The sequence below is a fragment of the Pseudochaenichthys georgianus genome, chromosome 19, assembly GCF_902827115.2.
Source record: "Pseudochaenichthys georgianus chromosome 19, fPseGeo1.2, whole genome shotgun sequence".
Lineage (NCBI taxonomy): Eukaryota > Metazoa > Chordata > Actinopteri > Perciformes > Channichthyidae > Pseudochaenichthys > Pseudochaenichthys georgianus.
The window spans coordinates 7,957,001-7,980,732 of NC_047521.1; the positions used below are offsets into that span (position 1 = coordinate 7,957,001).

The 23,732-nt window shown below is 47.4% G+C and overlaps 1 protein-coding gene and 1 pseudogene across 1 annotated transcript in view; both read left to right on the top strand.

Moving 5' to 3' along the window:
• LOC117465060 (corticotropin-releasing factor receptor 1-like) overlaps window positions 1-23,732 on the top strand; it is a 118,404-nt gene that overhangs the window by 33,049 nt on the left and 61,623 nt on the right. The gene's annotated exons all lie outside the window — the stretch shown is intronic.
• LOC139435826 (general transcription factor II-I repeat domain-containing protein 2B-like) lies at window positions 8,093-8,747 on the top strand (annotated as a pseudogene).

Consider the following 23,732-nt stretch of genomic DNA (forward strand, 5'->3'; position numbering starts at 1 on the left):
CGCCGAAACAGCCAGAGCCCTGCCTCTCCCCACCTCTGCTGCTCACCCAAATCTACAGCTCCTCTAACACAACCATCAGCAACAAGTGGACATGGAGAACTACATGAACTACATGTTGCTAAATCCACCGCACAGAATAAACAGAAGGGCAACCAGGCAACCATGCTCGGGAGGTCTTATTCGCTGCTTTTGGTGTATTTCGTGGTGGAAGTACAGCGCCACTTACAGGCCCGGCATATGTACTACAGCCAACCTGGTCTCACCAGAATGCGTGACTCCACCACAACCATAGACTGATGATCAATGCTTTTGTAATTTTCCCATGGGCGTCAGCAGCCATTATATGAGGGAGGGACAAGTCCCCCCCACTTTTTCAAATGATTAGTTTAGACTCCCCCACTTTTACCATGTGGAAAGTCCGTGAATCTGTCTCTCCACTCGCCGCACTTTGTAGAGCGCTGTGTCAGTGCTTCACTGTCAAATCCATTCCACTTGCTTATTGAGAGAATGCCCAAATCAATGAAACTCCGTACCATGTTTTCACTGCTACTTTGTACCAAGGCAGATTCTCACATAGCGAGCGCATGTTCAAGGAGTGTTGCCATAGTTGGACAGCTCAGATCTGTATGAAGCGATGCCGGTAGCCGAGTAACGCCCCATCTACACGACAGGCATTGAAAAATGCTTTCAACGCTTCGCCCATTCACTTGAATGGGGTGACGTAGTTGATTTTGAATATTCGCCGAACTGCATTGTGGGGAGCATGGCATGGCTTTGCAAGCATCACGAGCATCTATCGGCATCAAAAGTTGAACAATGTTCAACTTTTGAGGCTCGATGCTTGGCATCAGCCAATCAAATCCCGCGTATGCAAATCTGACAGTACAAGACTACGCAGGTCATTTCCTCATATTCAAAAAAATGGAGCGGTAGTGAATCACCCGGTGCTGTATGATCAGTCTCTGTTGTGTTCATCTACCGGGATACAAACCGGAGCAGCCAGGCATGGAGGGAGGTGGCAGAGACAGTGGATGAAACTGGTAGGTTTTCGCCTGTTTGGGGATTTTATATCCAGTTTACTTCGTTTTAACATTGCTATTGCTTTGTATGCTGGGGGCGGGCGGGAGATTCCTGATTGGTTGTTGGTCGCCTTGGGCACGAGAAATCGCCAAGCCTCAGACACGCCCAGCTTCAAGATTTTTTGTTGCCTGTAGTGTAGACGGGCCGTAAGGCACACACACCAAATGTTCAGGAAATGGTTAATACAGCGAAAATCAAAGCTGACGATCTCTTGGTTTGATATGTTTTTTCCCCCAAACAACATGGACATAAGAACATTGTTTTCAAAGAAGAGGAAAGTAAGTCTTCAGCTAGTAGCAGTTAATCAGTTAACAGTGATGGCGGCGGCGGCAAAAGCGTCTCACTTCTAGAGAGGAGTTTCGTCTTTATGTCATGATAGAGAGATACAAATACTGAATAGTTTAGATGAGAAAAGGCATCGAAATGCCAGGTTACTAGCATTTATCATGTAAACGGGGAACATGAATAACCCGATCTCTCAGTGCTCATGTAAACACCATGATGTCAGTGTGTTTTACTGGAGCCTCAGTTCGATAAGAGATTATTTTAACTTTGGTACTCTCTCTCAAAATGGTAATGTGCATTATATTTGAATTATACTTCTTATCATTCAGAAGCTTTTTGTGTGTGTTTATGTTTTACTGAGTGCTTATAGGCCATTTTCATCCCAGTATTCAGTTAACTATTTATTTTATGTCCACATTACATAGACTAGCTAATATTCTACTGCTTGGGACTTTGAGTCTTGAAAATGTCCAATGTCACAGACTGGGACTTACTTTAGAGTCAGTTGTATTTACATTCAGTATGACTTGTTATGATTCAATGTGAAAGAGTATACTGCTCAATAAATAATGATCACTTCACCACCTCTCTTGACATCTAGGCGCTTGAGAGTGAGTCAGAGGCAGAACACAGGGACAGTGGAGAGAAGTTTGTTGCTGAGGTGAGTGATGAAAGGGAAATGACAGTTTAGAGTCAATTGTGATGTGGACTCTCATCCCAGAATGTTAAGGAAATCAGTGGGGATATTGAACAGGAAACATTTCAGTCAAGGGGCATCATATGACCAATATAGACGGAAGAGCAACATTTATTTGAACATTTAAGTCAATGATACCATTCCTAGGTGAATTTAACATCTGTATGGAGTCAGATCAGTCTCAATATTAATAAATGCTCACAGAAGGATTCACAAATGTATTTTGCGATTTGAGGTACAGAACAAATATGGCAAAATCAAGCGTGATACTAACGTTAGTCCAGTATCTATACCTGTGGTAACAGAGACAGAAGACGACAAGAGTGAGCTTGGGCGTTATCCTTCAAGAGTGAGGAAGAAGCCAGCTCACTTATGTGCCAGTGTATGTGGTAAGGAAAGTGAGGATCAGCTACTGACAAATATTGACTAGGAATAGGGGAAGCTGTAACATCATCTGAGTCAAAACAATGGGTTATTGCAATTGATGAGGAAATGCAATCACTAAAAGAAAATGACACATTTATCCTGACCAACTTACCTCAGGGTGAGAAAGCAGTGGGGGGTAAATGGGTGTATGATATCAAGACCAATGTTGATGGGTCCGTAAGATACAAGGCACGATATGTAGCCAAGGGATACAGTCAGAAGCCCCTTCCCCCTCCTCCCTTCTGTCAAGCGACTTTGTTAACCACTTTGATAGAAAGGTTGATGATATTCGCTCTTCTTTTTCTGACTCACCTTTACTCACCACTGGGTCACCAGACCCTCCTTCCACCCACATACTGACCTCCTTTTTCCCTCTCTCTCCAAGTGAGGTTCTTACCCTCATTACCTCTGCCCGCCCTACCACCTGTCCTCTGGACCCTATCCCTTCAAACCTCCTTCAGACTATCGCTCCTGATATTCTACCGTTTCTCACCCACTTCATCAACATTTCTCTAACTTCTGGTCACTTTCCAAACAGTCTCAAGGAGGCAAGAGTAAACCCTCTCCTAAAGAAACCCACTCTCAACCCGTCTGATGTTATAAACTACAGGCCTGTCTCTCTCCTCCCGTTCCTTTCTAAAACACTTGAACGCGCTGTCTTTAAACAACTCTCATGTTATCTCCATCAGAACAACCTTCTGGATCCGCACCAGTCTGGTTTCAAGGCAGGTCATGCCACAGAAACTGCCCTCCTTGCTGTCACTGAGGAACTGCACACTGCTAAAGCAGCCTCCCTATCCTCTGTCATCATCCTTTGGACCTGTCTGCTGCATTCGACACGGTGAATCATCAGATCCTCCTTCGCACTCTCCAAGAACTTGGAGTTTCAGCATTAAAGCTCTGCACTTTCCCTCATCACCTCATACCTCAAAGACCGCACCTACAGGGTTACTTGGAGAGGGTCGGAGTCCGACCCTTGTCAATTAACTACAGGGGTCCCTCAGGGCTCTGTTCTCGGTCCCCTCCTCTTCTCCTTGTACACAAACTCGCTCGGATCTGTCATTAGCCCGCTCAGAGACCCAGGTCGTCGCACGCATCTCTGCTTGTCTAGCTGACATCTCTCAGTGGATGTCTGCTCATCACCTCAAGCTCAACCTTGACAAGACTGAACTGCTTTTTCTTCCGGGAAAAGATTGTCCCACTCTTGACCTAACAATCAACATCGGCACCTCTGTTGTTTCCCCGACTCAGACTGCAAGGAATCTGGGTGTGACCCTAGATAACAACCTGTCCTTCACTGCGAACATCGCTGCTACAACCCGCTGCTGCAGATACACGCTTTACAACATCAGGAGGATACGTCCCCAGCTGACCCAGAAAGCGACGCAGGTTCTGGTCCAGGCTCTCGTCAGCTCACGCCTAGACTACTGCAACTCCCTCCTGGCTGGTCTACCTGCATGTGCCATCCGATCTCTGCAGCTCATCCAGAATGCAGCGGCTCGTCTGGTCTTCAACCTTCCTAAATTCTCCCACACCACGCCGTTCCTCCGCTCCCTCCACTGGCTTCCGGTAACTGCTAGAATCCACTTCAAGACAATGGTACTTGCGTACCATGCTGCGAATGGATCTGGCCCTTCCTACATCCAGGACATGGTTAAACCGTACACCCCAGCACGTGCACTCCGCTCTGCATCAACCAAACGGCTCGCTGCACCCTCGCTGCGAAGGGGACCCAAGTTCCCATCAGCAAAAACACGTGGGTTTGCTATCCTGGCTCCAAAATGGTGGAATGAGCTCCCCATTGACATCAGGACAGCAGATAGCTTACACACCTTCCGGCGCAGACTGACAACTCATCTCTTTCGACTCCACTTCGAGCGATAGAACTATTAACAAAGCACTTATATACTAATAAAGGACTGGCTTATCTAAAGCCAGTTGAGTAGCACTTGAAATGTTTTTGCTCTTTGAAACCTGATGTACTTATATGATTCTGTTTTCTTCAAGTTTGTATTTTTTTGGTCGAACGCACTTATTGTACGTCGCTTTGGATAAAAGCGTCAGCTAAATGCAATGTAATGGGTGAAAACTATGATGAGACATTTTCACCTATCGCTAACCTCACCAGTATCATAGTGTTAATGCAAAAATCAGCACAGGAAAATCTGATTTTACACCAAATGGATGTTAAAACTGCTTATCTACATGCACCAATAGACTGTGAGATAGACATAGAAGAGCCAGAAGGTTTTGAGGTCAAATCCAGTAAAGGTGAAAAGTTGGTGTCCAAGCTAGTAAAGTCACTCTATGGGCTTAAACAGTCAGGCAGAAATTGGAACAAAATGCTGCATGAGTATCTGAGTGAAAAAGAGTTCCTACAGAACCCGGCTGACCATTGTGTTTACACAAAATAAACTGGAAAGTGATAATGATAATATGGGTTAGCTGTTAGCAGTTAACACACAGAGCTCACAGCTCCTCATATCTGTTCAGAAACTGGACAAAAGTTAAACAAGTACAAACCACAGACTGTTTGTGTCATGGTGAATACAGTCGCTGGTTTATTTATGTCTGTAGGCCGTTGTTGTGAGTGTGGACAATGTTAGCTTAGCCTGGTCGACTCGATCTTCATTCAGAAAACAAGCATTTTAAAAGGTTTTTCGCCTGCCGTCTTGTCTGCAGACTTGTCAAGCATTAATTCATGGTTTTTACTAACCGGTATCAGTATGTTATTACTTCGGCATCATTTAGAAACGTGTATTACAATTTAATCACGGGCAAATATGTTCATTTTGTTGTAGTTGTAGCTCCCGAGCCAGTGCGTCTTGTTTGAATGACGCGAGTAAACACAGCTGGCAGCCGCGGTGAAACTCGAGCGTTTAGAGCGATGCGATCGGAGGGATTAGAGCGAAGCGAATATTCGCATCGCGTCCGGTGTGAACGCAGCATTACGATCGAGGGCGGTGCAGCTGCCGTACCAGGCCGTGATTCAGCCAGTCAGGATACTCTCTTTGGTGCACCTGTAGAAGTTGCAGAGTATCCTGGAGTCCATATTGAACCTCCTCAGCCTGCGGAGGAAGGAGAGTCGCTGTCGAGCTTTTTTGGTGATGGTGGTAGTGTGAAGAGTCCATGTCAGGTCCTCAGTGATGTGGGCACCGAGGAACCTGAAGCTGCTGATTCTCTCCACAGTAGTCCCATTGATGGCGATGGGGGCGTGTCCCTCTCTCTGCTGCTTCCTGTAATCCCCAATCAGCTCCTTGGTTTTGCTGACGTTGAGAGGTTGTTATCCTGGCACCAAGATGTCAGGTTTCCGACCTCCTCTCTGTACGCCGTCTCGTCGCCGTCGGTGATCTGGCCGATGACGGTCGTGTCGTCAGCAAACTTCACGATGGTGTTGGAGCTGTGTGTGGCCACACAGTCGTGAGTGAACAGGGAGGAGAGGGCTGAGCACACAGCCTAGAGGGGCTCCGGTGTTGAGGATCAGGGTGGAGGATGTGATGTTTCCCACCTGCACTGCCTGGGGTCTGCCCGTCAGGAAGTTCAGGATCCAGTCACAGAGGGCGCTGTTGAGCCCGAGGTCTCTGAGCTTGATGACCAGCTTGGAGGGCACAATGGTATTGAAGGCTGAACTGTAATCAATGAACAGCATTCTCACATATGTGTACCTCTGGTCCAGGTGTGAGAGAACAGTGTGGATGCTGAGGGCTATGGCGTCGTCTGTGGACCTGTTTGCTATGTAGGCAAACTGCAGGGGGTCCAGAGAGTCAGGGAGGGAGGAGGTGATGAAGGTTTTGACTAACCGCTCAAAGCACTTCATGATGATGGAGGTGAGGGCTACTGGGCGATAGTCATTGAGGCTGGTGATTTTTATCTTTTTGGGGACAGGAACGATGGTGGAGTGTTTCAAACATGTGGGGACTACAGACTGCAGCAGGGACCTGTTGAAGATGTCTGTGAACACCTCTGCCAACTGAACTGCACACACCCAGAGAACACGGCCAGGGATGTTATCGGGTCCAGGAGCCTTTTAAAGGATTTACACACATCTGCCCTGTTTAAAACAAAAGGGCAGGGCTCCTGATCCTTCTCTGCACCCCTAGCCTGGCTGCTCTCAAAGCGAGCAAAACAACTGATCTGGGAGAAATGTGCACGCACATAGATTAGCACTGAACACACAGAGGTGAACACACATGCAGAGGTGAACACAAGACAACATTAGCACGACCAGTAATCCTACAAGCTGTCATCACTACCCTCCTGACTGTTCTCCTCTCTGTCTTCCTCTCTGTCAGACATGGTAGCTGATGATGTAGGCCTACTACTTTCTCTCTGGTTGAGTCTGCGATTAGCTGCTTGCATCCACAAATTAACAGCTGGTTTTGGGTAGAAAGTCTCTGTTGTCATCTTAGACAAGTGGATGTAATCAAATAAGTATGTGAACATAACCAATGACCTATAGCCAATAACAAATGAATGTAACTTATTTTATTTGTGTTGTTCATTCATATCTTATTTTACCGTAACATTTATTTATGCATTTTTTTTTATCTCCAGTTTTAAATGATATTTTGGGTTACTGTCATATTGAAATGATTTCAAACCTGTTTATCCCAATAATTATAAAGGAGTGCCTTGGAAATATGTGTTTACATAAATTGTGACCAAACCGTTTGAGACCCACTGAGGTAACTTAGACTAAAGTCAACTATCTAAACCAGACCTGGGCATTGTACGGCCCGCGGGATGATTCTGACCGGCCCGCGAAAGATTACATGATAATTAGAAAATAAAACATATTTTCTAATTATCTTATGGGTGGACTAAAACCGCATTGCTTTTATTTTGAAGCCCATTTATTCTCACAGTGCACGCAATCGTGCACGTCAACTGTGCACGTGAAATGCGTGTCTACCTTCCTTGTCACCTCTGAAAAATGCGAAAATGTCGGCTCATGCCAAAAAGAGAAAAGTGGATGCCGAAAGCAGAACTTTCAAACAAATATGGACTACTAATTTTTTCTTTCAAGGGTAAACCTGTGTGTTTGGTTTGTGGGGAGCATGTCGCCGTGTTTAAAGAGTACAATTGGAAACGGCATTACGAGACGAAACATGCCGCGAAATACAAAAACTTGACTGATGCCGAACGAGCGCGGACATCAACGGATTTACTAGCAAAGCTAGAAAAACAACAAGGCTGTTTTACAAAGCTGCATGCAGACAGAGATGCAGCGACCAGAACCAGCTTTGTGATAGCACACAAAATCGCCCAGAACAGTAAGCCATTCTCGGAAGGGGAGTTTGTGAAAGAGTGCATGGTCGAGTCTGCAGCACTGCTATGCCCAGAGAAAAAAGAAGCGTTTGAAAACATACCGCTGTCCCGCCGCACCGTGACGAGAAGGGTGGAGGACATCACAGAGAATCTGGAGTTTCAGCTGCAAAGTGAAGTGGGAGGCTTCGACTTTTTTTCTTTGGTTTTGGATGAGAGCTGTGACTTCCGTGACACAGCCCAGCTGCTCATATTTCTCCGGGGGATAACGCGCGACTTCAAGCTTACGGAGGAGCTGGCAGCAATGCGGCCAATGAAAGGAACCACAACGGGGAGTGATCTGTTCACCGAGGTAAACGATGTCCGAATTTGACAGGGAAAAATGTTGGGCTTTTGAAAAGAATGCAAGATAAAGTGAGTGAACTCAACGCAGAGCAGAAATTGGTGTTTATACATTGTATTATTCATCAGCAAGCGTTGTGCAAGTCAGTGCTAAAACTTAGCCATGTGGTTGATGTTGTTACTACAACAGTTAATTTCATCAGAGCGCGAGCATTAAAGCACAGGCAGTTTGTTTCACTATTGGAGGAGCAAGAGAGCGAACATGGGGATGTCAGGTACCACACAGCTGTCAGATGGCTCAGCCTGGGCAAAGTGCTGAAAAGGTGTTGGGTTCTGAAATCAGAGATAAAAGTGTTGTGAGATGAAAGGCAAAACCATCCCAGAGCTGTCTGATAAGGACTGGATGGCAGATTTAACATTTGCTGTTGATGTGACTGCAATGATGAATGCCCTGAACACACAACTGCAGGGCAAGGGCCTTGTTGCTCATGAAATGCATAGCCATGTGAAAGCCTTCATGACAACGTTGCAATTAATTTCAAGGCAACTAGGCAGCAACAATCTCGAACACATGAAAACCCTGAAAGAAGTCAAACCATCAGCTGATCACCGGCACAGGTACTCATCCATGTTAGGAGCACTGCGTGATTAATTTTCAAGGCGTTTTCAAGATTTCAAAAAGGTTGAGGATGAAATGCAGCTGGTTTCCTCTCCCTTTACCTGCAGTGTTGAGAGTGCACCCACTGAGGTTCAGCTTGAACTCATTGACCTGCAGTCTGATTCACTACTGAAAGAGCACTTTAAGTCAGCATCACTGCTAGAGTTCTACTCTGCTCTCAAGGAGGAGAACTTTCCAAACATGAGGAGACATGCTCAGAAGATGTTGGTTCTCTTTGGATCCACCTACACATGTGAACAGACATTCTCAGTCATGAAGTTTACCAAATCCAGGTACAGATCCTCTCTCACTGATGAACATCTGTCAGCTGTGCTTCGCATCTCCACCTCAGACATTCAACCTGACTTTGATGGACTTGTTAAAGCTCAACAGAGACTGGATTTCTCACACTGAATGAAAAAAAAGAACTGAAGAACACTAAAATGTGGAAATATAACAAGTGACACTTGATCTTGCGCAGTTCTGAAAACATTAAATGTTTAATATAGGCATGTAAAGTCAAAAAGGCTACAAAACTGGGACACTTTTCTTTACACAGTTACAAAGTTCAGTGATATGTCTTGTTTATTTTGGCTACAAAGATGATGTGATGTCTTTAGAAAGCTAAGAAAATCCTTGTTTCAATAGTATATGAAACTCAAAATGCCCTTATTTATTAATGTGACTTTTTGGAAATTCTATTTGAATAAATGATATTTTTGAAAGCTAACCTCACCTTTTAATTGCCAAATAATAACATACACTCTAACCAGCGGTCAAAACAATGCCATTTACTGCTTTTTATATAGAAATAAAATGTATATTATGCATAATTGAGTTCGGCATTTTGGCCCGGCCCTCCAAAATATTTTCAGTTGCTCATTTGGCCCCCTTGGAAAAATAATTGCCCACCCCTGATCTAAACACTCAGAGTCCTTTACAGTGGCGGCCGGCCCATAGGGGCGCTAGGGGCGCCGCCCACCCTCTTCCCACATTTAATTAAAAAAAATGTTTTATTGTGGCCAGCCTAAGGCACACCTGTGCAATAATCATGCTGTCTAATCAGCATCTTGATATGCCACACCTGTGAGGTGGGATGGATTATCTCGGCAAAGGAGAAGTGCTCACTATCACAGATTTTTTTCAGATCTGTGAACAATATTTGAGAGAAATGGTTATTTTGTGTATATAGAAAATGTTTTAGATCCTTGAGTTCATCTCATGAAAAATGGGAGCAAAAACAAAAGTGTTGCATTTATATTTATGTCCAGTATATATTTGTTCAAGCACCGGATTGGCAAAACAGGAGAGTGTGTGCACCAGTCTGCCTCTATCTATGAATTCATGTCCGTGACCCTCACAGCAGGGTCGGCTCTAGGACAAATCAAATGGGGGGGCAATAATTTACCAAGGGGGGGCACACACCGCCGTCAACAACCAACACACAAACACCAACGCAACTTCAATTTCAAAAAACATGCTGTAAAGTCTGTTGTCTTTCACACACATTGCAGGGGTGTAGTGCTATTTTCTAGCGCACCTATGACCTGTGCATACATGCACGGTTGTGGCACGACCACCAAAACCGAAACATATGGACCTAGGCCACCATATAAAAAGTGTGCAAATGCATTTAGTATCCTATCCATGTGAACATGTTTTAGGTGGGGGTGGACCTAACCTCCTCTAGGAGGGTCTGGGGGCATGCTCCCCCGGGAAGATTATTTTTAAAATATTGTTGTTAAATGCATCAATCTGTTGCACTTTGAGAGCAAAATGAAGAGATCTATGGATAGCCTATCTCTCAGCATCCATATGAAACAGAACTGTACATAGATTTACTTTTTCTTTATGGATATTTTATTAATCACTCCCCTTTTAAACTGTATTCTTGTGTTACTGTCCTATAGTATTTCATACCCGTTTTTCATTTATTCTCTTATTTTTTTAATAACTATAGGCTAGTGATCATATAAATGTGTTCCTCACAAATACTTGTTTACATAAATGGTGACCAAACCGTTTGAGACCCACTGAGATAACTTACACTAAAGGGAACTATCTAAACACTGAGTGAGTCCTTACCTCACTGAGCTGAGGTTATACGATCCTCTCAGTCTGACAGGAGAGGACTCTCCTCCACCTTGGTGTAGAAACAGCTCTTTATATCCGTTAGCATAGCTAGCTAACCAGATGCTAACAACAACATTCCACGTTACCGCTCGTGCACTCACAAAATGCGATCGTGCCACACACACACAGAGCCGAGCTTGAATGAAACACAGAGACCCAGAAGTAGGCTACTTGTACTGTACTGTATATCATATTATTTTCGATGGCTTTACTGTATAATCAGTGTAATAGATGAACAGATTGCAGGCTTTCATCTAAACACACAGCCATGTAATGATAACAAAACAAAAGTTGGGGGTCATTGGTCAAGCAACACACCAATCAGAGAGCAGCAGTGAGCACACCTCAGGCTGTGTTTTATATTTGTATTCTTTATTTCTGATGTATTTCACACAAAAAACCTTTAGTGGAAACGTTTTCACTTATATGATTAAAAAGAAAAAAAAAAGTGGCAAGGCTTCAGAATTAGAAAGGCTAAGAGCGACCGCAGGCTGATGTGTTTTAACCACACACACCTCTATACACACACACACACACACACACACACACACACACACACACACACACACACACACACACAGTTCGTATTTAGTCTCCTGATTTTAAATGGGAATTAAATCATTTGAGTGTTCCCAAAGCACCAGTGTTCTGCAGTTTGCGTGGGCCTACTGTACTGTTGCACAGTTTTGGAAGATTCATAGCTAATCTCCCCCCCCCCCCCCCCCCTCTAACATCACCAGATAATTTAAGGGGTCAATTCTCAAAAATGTCTTCCGGGGGAGAATCCCCCCGGACCGCCTTAGTATGGTTTGGTCCCTATTTCCATAGCCCCACCAAAAATATTTTCCACCAGCCGCCACTGGTCCTTTACCTCACTGAGCTGTAGTTATCAGCCTCTCAGTCTGACTGAGACTGCCTCCCTCCACATTATTGTAGAAACATCTTCTTCTTATATCCGTTAGAGCAGCTAGCACCAGATTCTAATAACAACAGCGCCGGTACCGGTGCACCCTCCCTCTCTCACTCTCTCCCTCGCTCACTTGCATTTTCGCTGTGAGCTGCGGGCGCCAGATAAGCCAACATCCCCCATTTTCATCACTTACAGCGCCCATCGTACAGGGCAAATTAAACGTGTAACCGGGGTGAAAAGGGAGTTACATTGACTTAATTATGAATGTTGTTACATCAAGGTCGAAAATTAGGATGAGCGCCAACGGTCAAAAAAAATATTTCCCTCCCAGAACTGCCAGTGCAGCGACTCCCCAGATCTGGCGCCCTAGGCGAACATCTAGCCAGTGCTACGGGCCGGCCTTGAGTTAATATCATAGACTGTATATATAAATGGACGTAGTGTCCGTGACGTCACCCATAGGATTCTGCAGAGTTGCCTTGAAGCCCTTAGTAGGCGGAGTCGGCCACGAACGGCTCGACTGTGTCGTCAGAGTCTAATCCCGCCTGCTCCAAATAAGGGCAAAGAGGCGGAGCCGAGGCGGGACCTGCTGCCTCCGAACTGGAAGTACACAGAGCTAGCTCAGGCTAAGAAGCTAAGCTAACATGAAATACATGCATACCAAGTTACTGCTAACAGTGTAGTTCCCCTATATAAACGTTACATTCATAATCAAATGAGACAATCTGCAAGAGAATTAGCTATATTTTGTTATTCTTAATGCTTGTCATTCACACGTTGAGAAGAGACGGACTCCACCGCCCGGACCTAACGGAGTCGCAGTGGGCTAGCTCCGGGATGCCGGCTGGAGCTAGCCCCCTGCGGCTCCGTTAGCTCCGACGACCACCACTGGGATAATTGGGTCCCCTATTAACATTTGCTCCAGTTTAGCATTATGGGCGTCATAGCCATAGACTATAAAAGTCTTACCCAAGGCTGAATCATAAATTAAATGTATATGTATGCATAAAGGGTTACGTCCTTAGCTGGCTAATAAGTAACAAGCTAAGCTACCAAGCACACAAACACCTGCGAACGGGGTTAACATGTATAATATTATCATTTTAGACTTCTTGGAAGTTCTGTTAGTACATTCAAGCGCACAGCACGACATTTTAATTGTCTGATATTTGTAACAATATTCCCTAAAAGGCACAATCACCACGAACACGGCTAAAGCTAAAGGGTCAAGTACGACTAACTAACGTTGTAGCCTCTATGGTTGTAGCCTAGCAGAGTGGACAAGTTGCTGTTAGCTGACAGTGAGGCATGTACGTGTCCATCAACGTGACCACGCCCTAATTTATGCAAAAACTTTAAGACCTAATATAAATAAAAGGGTCGTGTTAGAAAACAATTCACTCACAGATTCATAATCATGAAGATGGAATCGAACTATATCGATAATAATATTTATTGCATCCATGGTTAGAAACATGTTTTTTTCTGCTGTAAAGTTGGGCATTTTAACATGGGGGTCTATGGAAATTGCTCCTTTCTGCAGCCAGTCCCTATCGGCCCATGTATGAACTGCAGTGTGTGGCACTTCCGTATTGGCTTCCTGGCTGTTCCCCAGAGTTTGCCGCTTGGTTAATATGCAACTCGCAAATATCTCTCTCTCTCCTCTCTCCTCTCTCCTCTCCCTTCTCCCTTCTCCCTTCTCTCTCTCTCTCTCTCTCTCTCTCTCTCTCTCTCTCCTCCTCTCTCTCTCTCTCTCTCTCTCTCTCTCTCTCTCTCTCTCTCTCTCTCTCTCTCTGTTGGTACGCAAATGCGCCTTTTTTCAAATGACCAGGTGCTCTTTTTTTGGCGGAGGTGCGTACCTGCGCACCAGTTATGTGCAGCCCTGTTTATAACGAACCAAACCGTTTGCAAATTGGTTGAAAATTGAGCAATCTACGGTTATTTCAATAGTGCACCATAGACATAATGTTATGAATGAGCGAGCTGCCTGTGGCAAGATGGCCGCCATGTGGCAACGTCGGTCTCCATTGGCCAGCAGCGCGGGTGAGTCATCTAGTGTTTATATCTATCTATGTGCATGCAGACAATCCCGCAGCACCCCCCGCTGCTCCTTTGTAGTCTGTCATTGTTCTTAGTTCCACCCACATGTTCCGGGTGTTACAGCCTTTGAAGTCAGATTCCACCTTGTCTTTGTACTGTCTCTTTGCACTACTGATAGCTCTCCGGAGTTCATACCTAGAAGTCCTGAATCTCCAGCTCTGTGCGCGATAGTGTGCACTTCCAGCTTGGTACGCACCTCGCTGTTTATCCAGGGCTTTTGATTTGAGAATGTTCGGACAGAAATCTTCGGTAACACGCCATCGATGCATTTCCCAATGTAGCAGATGACCGTATCCATGTGTGTGTTGATGTTATTGTCCTCAAACAGACTCCAATACGTAGATGCAAAGCATTCCTGCCGAGCTGAATCCGACTCCTCACTCCATCGCTGTACTGTCCTTGTTACCGGTCTGTCCCGTTTAAGTTTCTGCCTGTAAGCAGGCAGCAGTGAGATGTGGTCTGATTTGCCGAAGGGAGGGCGAGGGAGAGCCTTAAGGCCCTGACACACCAACCCGATTTTGGGATTCAGAGGCCGTCAGAGGCTGTCGGGCATTCGCGGCGCCGTAGTCAGGTTGGTGTGTCCCGCACCGTCGACCGTGACACGCCTTATTTGGACTGCCAGACCCGATGCATGGCCGATTCAACATGTTGAATCGGCCATGCATCGGGTCTGGCAGTCGGACCAAATAATCACTCTGATTGGCTGTTCAGCTAGCAAATCAGTGCATGAGAAGCGAAGCGGAAGTGAGGGATGTAAACAAACGATTTAAGAAGGCACACACAGACTGCTATTCATTTTCATCTCATCATGGCGATCTGGAATGATGCAAACGAAGACCTGCTCATCACCTTGATCCAGGAGAGGCCAGCTCTGTATGATATTACGGAGAAAAGATACTCTTCTTCTTCTCTGTCTTCCGGTTGTTGCCTCTTTTGAATGACGAATACACACTACCGCCGCCTGCTGGTAAGGAGAGTTATTGCCACTCACGCACTGAAGTCGGTGCGGTGTGTTCCCGTGCGACACATGGCCAAAACGCAGGAGAACACGGCCAGGCAACAGCCGACTTCAGCGTCGGCTAGTCCTCTGGTGACTGCTTGGTGTGTCAGGGCCTTTATATCCATGTCGAAAAGGGGAATAAACATGGTCCAGAATGTTTCCCCCGCACGTTGTGGAGCTGATGTGTTGGAAGTATTTCGGCAGGACCTTCTTCATGTTAGCGGTGTTAAAATCCCCGGCCACAACGAACGCCGCCTCTGGCTGTGAAGTCTCAGTCTTTTCGATAATCCCAAACAGCTGATCGAGTGCCGTATTGTTGTCGGCGAGCGGCGGGATATACACTGCTGTTATCACAACAGATGTGAATTATCTCGGCAGGTGAAAAGCCCGGCATGAGATCATGAGGTGCTCTAGATGAGCGGAATTGTCCGAAGAAATAATCCTCACATATGTGCACCAGTTGTTATTACGGCCCGTCTACACTACATGCATCAAGAAATCTTGAAGCTGGGCGTGTCTGAGGCTTGGTGATTTCACGCGCCCAAGGCGACCAACAACCAATCGGGAATCTCCCGCCCCCGGCATACAAAGCAATAGCAATGTTAAAACGAAGTAAATTGGATATAAAATCCCCAAACAGGCGAAAACCTACCAGTTTCATCCACTGTCTCTGCCACCTTTCTCCATGCCCCGCTCCTCCGGTTTGTATCCCAGTAGGTGAACAGAGACTGATCATACAGCACCGGGTGATTCACTACCGCTCCATTTTTATGAATATGAGGAAATGACCTGCGTACTCTCTCCCAGCATACACACGGTTTGATTGGCTAGCGCTTGTACTGTCAGATTTGCATACGCATGATTTGATTGGGTGATGCCAAGCATTGAGCCTCAAAAGTTGAACATTGCTCAACTTTTGATGCTCGCGATGCTTGCAAAGCCACGCTCCGCTCCCCACAATGCAGTTCGGCGAAGATTCAAAATCAACTACGTCACCCCATTCAAGTGAATGGGCGAAGCGTTGAAAGCATTTTTCGATGCCTGTAGTGTAGACGGGCCGTTAGTCATTACACACACACCGCCACCTTTACTTTCCCTCGAGTTAACTGTCCAGTCCTGGCGAAAAATAGTGAATCCGTCAGGAACAATGGCGGAGTCCGAGATAGCGGGGTTGAGCCAAGTCTCAGTGAGAATTAACACGTTACAGTTCTTAATGTCCCGTTGAAAAGCAATCCGACTTCTGAGTTCATCTAGCTTATTTTCAATCGATTGAACATTAGCCAGAAGAATACCCGGAAGAGGGGGTCGGTTTTCTCGTTTCCTCAGTCTGACCAGCAGCCCGGCACGGGATCCCCGCTTTGTCTTCTTCTTGCGTCTCTCAGGTAGGACGGCAGGAGGCAGCCATGGCGAATCTCCATTGTCTGTCGGTGGGCTATTGTCCACAAAGTTTCTGATGTGAAGAAGTTTCTCTCTGCTATATTGTATAGCAGAGTTGGTGCGATCGGCTTGCATGTTGCGAACCATATTAAAGGGGAAAGGAAACACCATTACAGCTATAATATTCCGGTAGTTTATTCATTTCACAATGGATATTGATCGTAATATTTATTGCATATGATATTACTCGCCAAAAGAAAATTAATTATCTGCCGGCCGGGTGGGGAATTCCGGGACCAGGCCGCTGCCATTAGGGGAGTCCCAAATGGTGACGTCACTGTGTGGGTCCTCGCTCTGGGTATCCATACCGGAAGTCAACACAACATGGCAGATATGGCAGCGATGGAGGAATACAGAATATAGAACCCCATGGGCGGACTTCCTATCCCACAGGCACATAGATCCCCACGGGCTGACTAAGCTTCATACACCACAGACACATTGAGCCCTATGGGCCGACTTCATATATCACAGACACAGAGCTCCACGGGCTGACTTCATATATGTATACCACAGACACAGAGCTCCATGGGCTGACTTCATAGTACCACAGACGGAGCTCCACGGGCTTTCTTCATATACCACAGACACAAAGCCCCACGGGTTAACTTCATATACTACAGACACAGAGCTCCATGGGCTGACTTCATAGTACTACAGACAGAGCTCCACGGGCTTTCTTCATATACCACAGACACAAAGCCCCACGGGCTGACTTCATATACCACAGACACATTGAGCCCCACAGGCTGACTTCATATATACAACATATTTTTCCCCTGATAAATTAATAAGGTCAAACTGTGTCAGTAAATACATGTGTGAGCTAGTAATCTGGTAGTGCTGCAATATTTACCTCTCTCTCGGCAGCTGAAGCAGCTCGTTTGGTGGCTCGAACTTCACGTTTGTTGACACTGGTGTCATTGTCTTGCGCGGCCGACGTGCTGGGACGGTCGGTGTTCCCGACTGCATACGATGAGAAATCGAATATTGTGGGAACAGATCCTGGCTTCAAATCCGATGTTTTGTATTGAACCAGGCATCCAGACTCATCAAACATCATTTTGTGGACACATTATATTAGATTATGTAATCAGTGGCGACTGGTCATTAGGGGCATGTGGGGCACATTTTATGTATTTAAAATAATGATTACAAAAAAATGCAATAAAATAAAATGTATTTTAAGTAGGGCTGTCAAGTTAACGCAAAAAAAAATTAACGCCACTAATTATTTTAACGCGATTAACGCATGTGTATTTTTTTTCCTCGGCCGCCCGTAGTTTCAGAGCGCATCGAGTTTAAAATACCATCTGCTGACAGCCGCGCTCCTGCCCCGCCGCTTGTGGCAGACCACACTTCCACGCTCACCGGCAGGCACCGACTGGCCATCGGGAGGACCAGGAGGGTGTGTGTATGTGTGGCCCGAGCTAGCGAGAGAGAGACCTTACTGTACGTGCATTGTTGTTGTTGTTAGCGCAGCTAGCTAGCACCAGATGCTAACGGATATAAGGAGCTGTTTAAATGAAAACAGAGGAGCGACATTTCGCCACAACTGCACCGAGCACTTGACTTTATGCAGGAAGCCAGACTGTGGGACATTGTAGGAGAAGTCAGCACACTCATGATTGCAGCAACATGATTGCAGCGTCCAGGCAGCTCCCGTTCGAGCATATGCCTTGAGTTGCACATAGCTCCAACGATCCAACACACACACACACATATACACACACACACACACACACACACACACACACACACACACACACACACACACACACACACACACACACACCATTTGTATTGTATGAGAGAGGTTCCAGGTTGAATTGAGGCGAATATTTGTAATGTTCAGAGGTTGTTGTGTTTAATATTCATCAGTTATTTGTCATTGTTCAAATGATAATAAACATTAGCATAAAGCATTAGCAGAAAGCATATTTGTCCACTCATATATTTAGAACAGATAAAGAATGTGCGATTAATTTGCGATTAATCGCGATTAACTATGGACAATCATGCGATTAATCGCGATTAAATATTTTAATCGACTGACAGCCCTAATTTTAAGATCATGTTTAATCATCTGATTTGTCTGTACATTGATGTTTTAGTCTGTGTTCTTCTAATTAGTGTCTACAGTGTGTGCCTATTGAGCTGTTTAGAGCCATTTGGGACAAAACCCGAACATGCCCCTCCCTCTCACTGTCTAAGTGAACGGTGACTGTAAAAACTACACTGCGCATGCTCAGAGTATTGTCCTATTTAGGCCCATTCCCAAACCGCCCCCCTACACCCTACCCCTCCGTTCGCGCGTTCACGCGGAGGGTCCACCATATTGAGGGCTGTTCCAAACCAACGAGTGTGGAGCGGTGTGGAGGGGGAGTGGGCTATCAAGCCCTCAAACAGCGAGTCTGCATCGGTGCTGACTTGAGACCGATCTCTCCCTGACCGGTGTCAACGCTGTGTGTGTCCGTCAGGAAACAAGCTGTTTACAAGTAGTTCCAGCAAACATCCACTGATAAACTGCGATGTTAACAACCTCATGATAACCTCACACTGTTTTAACTTAGGATCATACCTGTGTTTAGTCTAGAAAAAGGTAAATGTGTGCATTTTATTATAAAGTTGTGTATATTTACAGATTGTTGCAAAAACTAAGAAGCTTATATAGCTGATTTTTTTGTCTAAGAGATGCTGATTTGAAACCCTTGTCACATAGCCTACAGTTACGGGATTTCCTGTTTCTGCCGGAGAGAGGGGAGGCAAAGCTTGCCGCTGTATTTACTCCCTCCATCTGACAGGAGGGAGCCTCGTTGAGCTGCGAGTGTCACTCCACGGAGTTCACTCCGTCACCGAGGGGGAGTGTATAGGGGTAGGGTGTGGTTTGGGATTGGGCCTTAATGTGTGTGGCAACAATTAATGACCATAGGGGCACTGAGCTGCCATCCCCACCATACGTCATCTCACATAATTCAGAGCTGATTGGCTGTAAGTACGTGTGCCGCGAAAAGTGGTGTGTGAAGAGCAGACGAGAGACGCCTCCTAAAACCAGGAAGTAAGCTGCGCATGGGTTCCCTCCACAAAAAAGCAATGAGATTTCTCCATAGGATTTTAGAAAATAGCTCAAAATGAGATCTGTGGGAAACTTACCTGTTAGATAAATGCACGTTTTGTTCAGCCGGATAATATCCACATGTTTATCCTAAATCTATCGATTAGATTTATGATAGACTTTTTAAACTACAAGAAGATAAGGAGGACTTTTACAAAAAAGTAATAGAGATTTTTGTCCAGAAGGATAGGCAAATGGACTTCATCTTCAAGTCAAGGTAAGACCGCAATTGTATTGAAAATGGGATCTTACTAAGAGAGAACAATTCAATATTTAAATGATAAAATTACATTTTTTGGGTATCCTTTTATTGAACTGTCTGTTTAAAATTAATCGAAGCATCAGACAAAAAAAGCTTTTGAAAATAATATTATATTTTGATTTAGGTCAAAATATAATATTTGTAAACCTGAAGAGTCAGTGCTAGTGCCAGTGCTAGTGCCTCACCAGCCATGAACCTCACTGCACGTCACCGCAGAAGCTTATATATAGACATCTACGTTTTTTGTGCCCCACCACTTTTGTACATATAAAAACGACACTGGATGTAATGTTTACTTAATGAGGATTAAACTCCAAATCACTTGCTGTTATATAAATTACTTACTTTAAGGTGTATTTTCAGAATGATTTCATAATTAATCATTATGAAACATTTATTATTGTTCACAGATGAGGCAGGACAGGCAAAAACGTACTGCACAAAGGACTATCCATGCCAAAGGTATTGAAAAACACTGACTTCAGAGAGTTCTCTTCAAGGTTTTGTATTCATCACTGAGCTGAAAGCACAAGTTGCTTGTGGTGAGGACACCTGATGTGAAAACAACGATAGTTACGGCTGTAACTACGGTTCTATGAGTCCCGGATGACCGCCAGAGGCGGTGCTTTAGCACTGGATATGTCCATCGAGCGCATGCGCAGCTCGAGTACCAATAACAACAAAGTCACCTGTGACCCACGTGACACCGGCTACATCAGCCGGTGTCGACAGAGGATCTGTTCCCAGAATCTTCTCGCGAGCACACAAGAATTCTGAGTGACAGGAAACTCTGGCGGTCATCCGGGACTCATAGAACCGTAGTTACAGCCGTAACTATCGTTCTATTTCGTCCCTACTGACCGCCAGAGGCGGTGCTTTAGCACTGGATGACCTATACCAACCATGTCATGAAGAATCCAAGCACTTACTCACCTAGTTGGAAGCAGCGGAGCTTGGCCACAAGACCACCCCCAGGGGGTGAGGAGTGGCGACATTGACCCGGTAGACCCTGGAGAATGTGCCAGAAGACGCCCATGACGCCGCGGCGCAGATGGTCTCCAGGGGCACCCCTCTTAGGGCAGCCCACGATGTTGAGACGCCTCTTGTAGAGTGGCATCTGGCCCCTGATGGCGGGGGGCGGCCACTGGCCCCATAGGCACATGTGATGGTATCCACCACCCAGTGGGACAGCCGCTGCTTCGAGAGAGCACGACCCTTCCTAGTGCCGCCATGGCAAACGAAGAGCTGCTCTGACTGTCGTATACAGGCCGTAGCATCAATATACGCCCTCAGGGCACGCACAGGGCACAGCAACTCAGGTGTGCCGTTCTCCTGTGGAATGTTAAAGCGTGCCAGCTGGATAGGCCGATTGGAGTGGGCTAGTGGAAGCACCTTGGGCAAGAACGCCACATTCGGCCAGAGGGTGACACCCGAGCCATCGGAGTTCCACCTCAGGCATGTACTGCTTACGGAGAGGGCATGAAGCTCTCCGACTCGCTTCCCTGAGGTTATGGCAAGCAGAAATGCTGCCTTCAGGGACAGCCATTTAAGCCCGACCTGGGCCAAGGGTTCGAAGGGAGGAGATGATAGTGCATCCAACACTAGGGGCAGGTCCCAAGCCGGGGCCCTTGCGGTGCTAGGGGGGCGCTGCCGTAGAGCCCCTCTTAGAAAGAGGGACACCAACCTGTGGCGCCCCACTGTGGCGCCATCGACTCCGACATGTCGGGCAGAGATAGCAGCCATATACACCTTCAAAGTAAAGTGAGAACGTCCACTATCCAGAAGGGACTGCAGAAACTCTAAAATGGTGGCCACGGAGCAATGTCCCGGATTCTCAGCCTTACTCACACACCAGTGGGAGAAGAGCCTCCATTTGCACTCATACTGTGCCCGAGTGGATGGAGCTCTGGCATTCAGGATAGTTTCCCTGACAGATGCCGTGACACCGCTCAACAGTGGGTTGGGCCCTGCAGAGGCCAAACCCAGAGCTGAAGGCGGCGAGGGTCGGGATGCCAGATCTGACCCTTGAGCTGTGACAGGAGGTCCTTCCTGTCGGGGAGACGCCACGGTGGGCTGCCGCAGAGACTGCGTAGCAGTGGGAACCAGACTCTCCCCGGCCAGCGGGGGGCGCAGTGACAACAGGCCCAAGGGCACGACGGCTGAGGCAGCTGTCAGTCTGCCTAAGAGCCGGAGGAACTGTATGTAAGGCACCCTCTTGCCTAGTCTGAAGATGCGAAGATGGTGGGAAATGTCGTCCACACGACGAGGTGTCAAGTAGGCCCTCATGGTGACCGAATCTAGGACCATCCCCAGATAAGTGACCTGCTGGGAAGGGTCCAGGCAACTCTTCCCGGTGTTCACTGTCAGGCCCAACCGGGCAACGTGGGATGAGAGGCGCGCCGTATCCTGGGCCCCTTGGGCCCGGGACGGCGCGCAAACCAGCCAGTCGTCCAGGTATGGCAGGACCTTCATGCCCTGTGCCTGCAGGGGAGCGAGTGCTGCCGCAACAACCCTGGTGAACACCCTTGGGGAGAGGGAGAGACCAAAGGGAAGCACCCGAAACTGATAATGTCGACCCTGAAAGGCGAACCTCAAGAACCTCCGGTGATGGGATGCAATTGGCACGTGGAAGTAGGCGTCCCTCAAGTCCACGGTTGTGAACCACTCCCCCTGTGTGACAACACGAAGGGTGTCTGCTGTGGTTAGCATATGGAAGGGTAGTACCCTCAGGAATCTGTTGATTCCTCTGAGGTCCAGAACTGGACGGAATCCGCCAACTTTCTTGCTCACAAGAAAGTACGTCGAGTAGAACCCCCCGCTCTGACGCAGGGGGTCCACTGGCTCGATTGCGCCTTTGGCCAAGAGGACGGACAACTCTTGGGCTAGCGCTAAGGCCTTCGCCGGGTCCTTGACAACTGTCATTCTGACCCGGCCGAAGGCTAGGGGCCGGCGTCGGAACTGCAACTCGTAGCCCCGGGTTAGTGTGGAAACCACCCAGGGGTCGGAAATACAGGCAGCCCAGTAGCTGAGCTGCTGCTGGGAAAAACAGCCGACGACCGGCCCCGGGACTTCAGGGCCTAGCCCCCCGGCCCCTGGAGCCCCTCGGGGGGCGCCGGTAAGGCTCTGAAGCGCGAGGCCGCCTGGAAGCCAGGCGACCTGGGGCACGAAAGTCATTGGCCGGTTGAGTGGGCCGCTGGGAACTCTGCCGACCACCCCAGTAAGCCGGTGGCTGAGCGCGGCTGCTAGAGCGGCCCCTGGGCCTGCCGGGAGCGGCCGCGGGACTGCGAAGACCCGAGAGCTGCTGCCTGGTCTGCCTCGCTTGGGCAGCGCGCTCCAGTGTCTCCAGGGCAGCTGACCCAAACAGCTCCCCTGGCTCGACTGGCACGCTACGTAGGACTCTCCTACATGTCTCCGTCAGTGGTGACTGGGCCAGCCAAACCTGGCGACGAGTCTGTACCAGAAAAGACATAACTCGTCCCAATTCCCTAGTTATTAGGGCAAAGGCCTGCAGTGATGCATCGCTGAGGCCCAGCAAAGAAGGCTCGGCCGGAGCCTGCTGCAGCGAGGCGGAGACGGCCAGCATTAGATGGGAGAGGGAGTTCCCGATACGACCCATGCGTGCCGCTGCGTCGTAGGCCCTACAGAGCAGCCCATCCGTGACCCTGCACTGAGGGCACCTGACCTCAGGCCTTAAAGCCTCGTCAGGAGCCAGAATCAGGGAGGCGATGGCAGGCTCAATGAGTGGCATGCCACCCAGCCCCGCCCTCGCCGGGTCCTGCATGGCAGCCAAGGTCCGGGCATCGGAACCAGTGCGGCTAAAGGCCCTGGTGTCCCTCCAGCATGCCTGGAGCTCCCTCAGGTACTCCTCTGAAGGAGGAACGGTGAGGGGGACACGGGCTGGGTTACGCCTGAAGAAGGCACTAGCCGGAGCCAAGTTGGCCTGCGGAACCGGAATCTGCAGGTGTGCCAAGGCTGTACGAATGATGGCCGCCATGGAGCCGTCCTCCCCGTCCTGCAGAGAC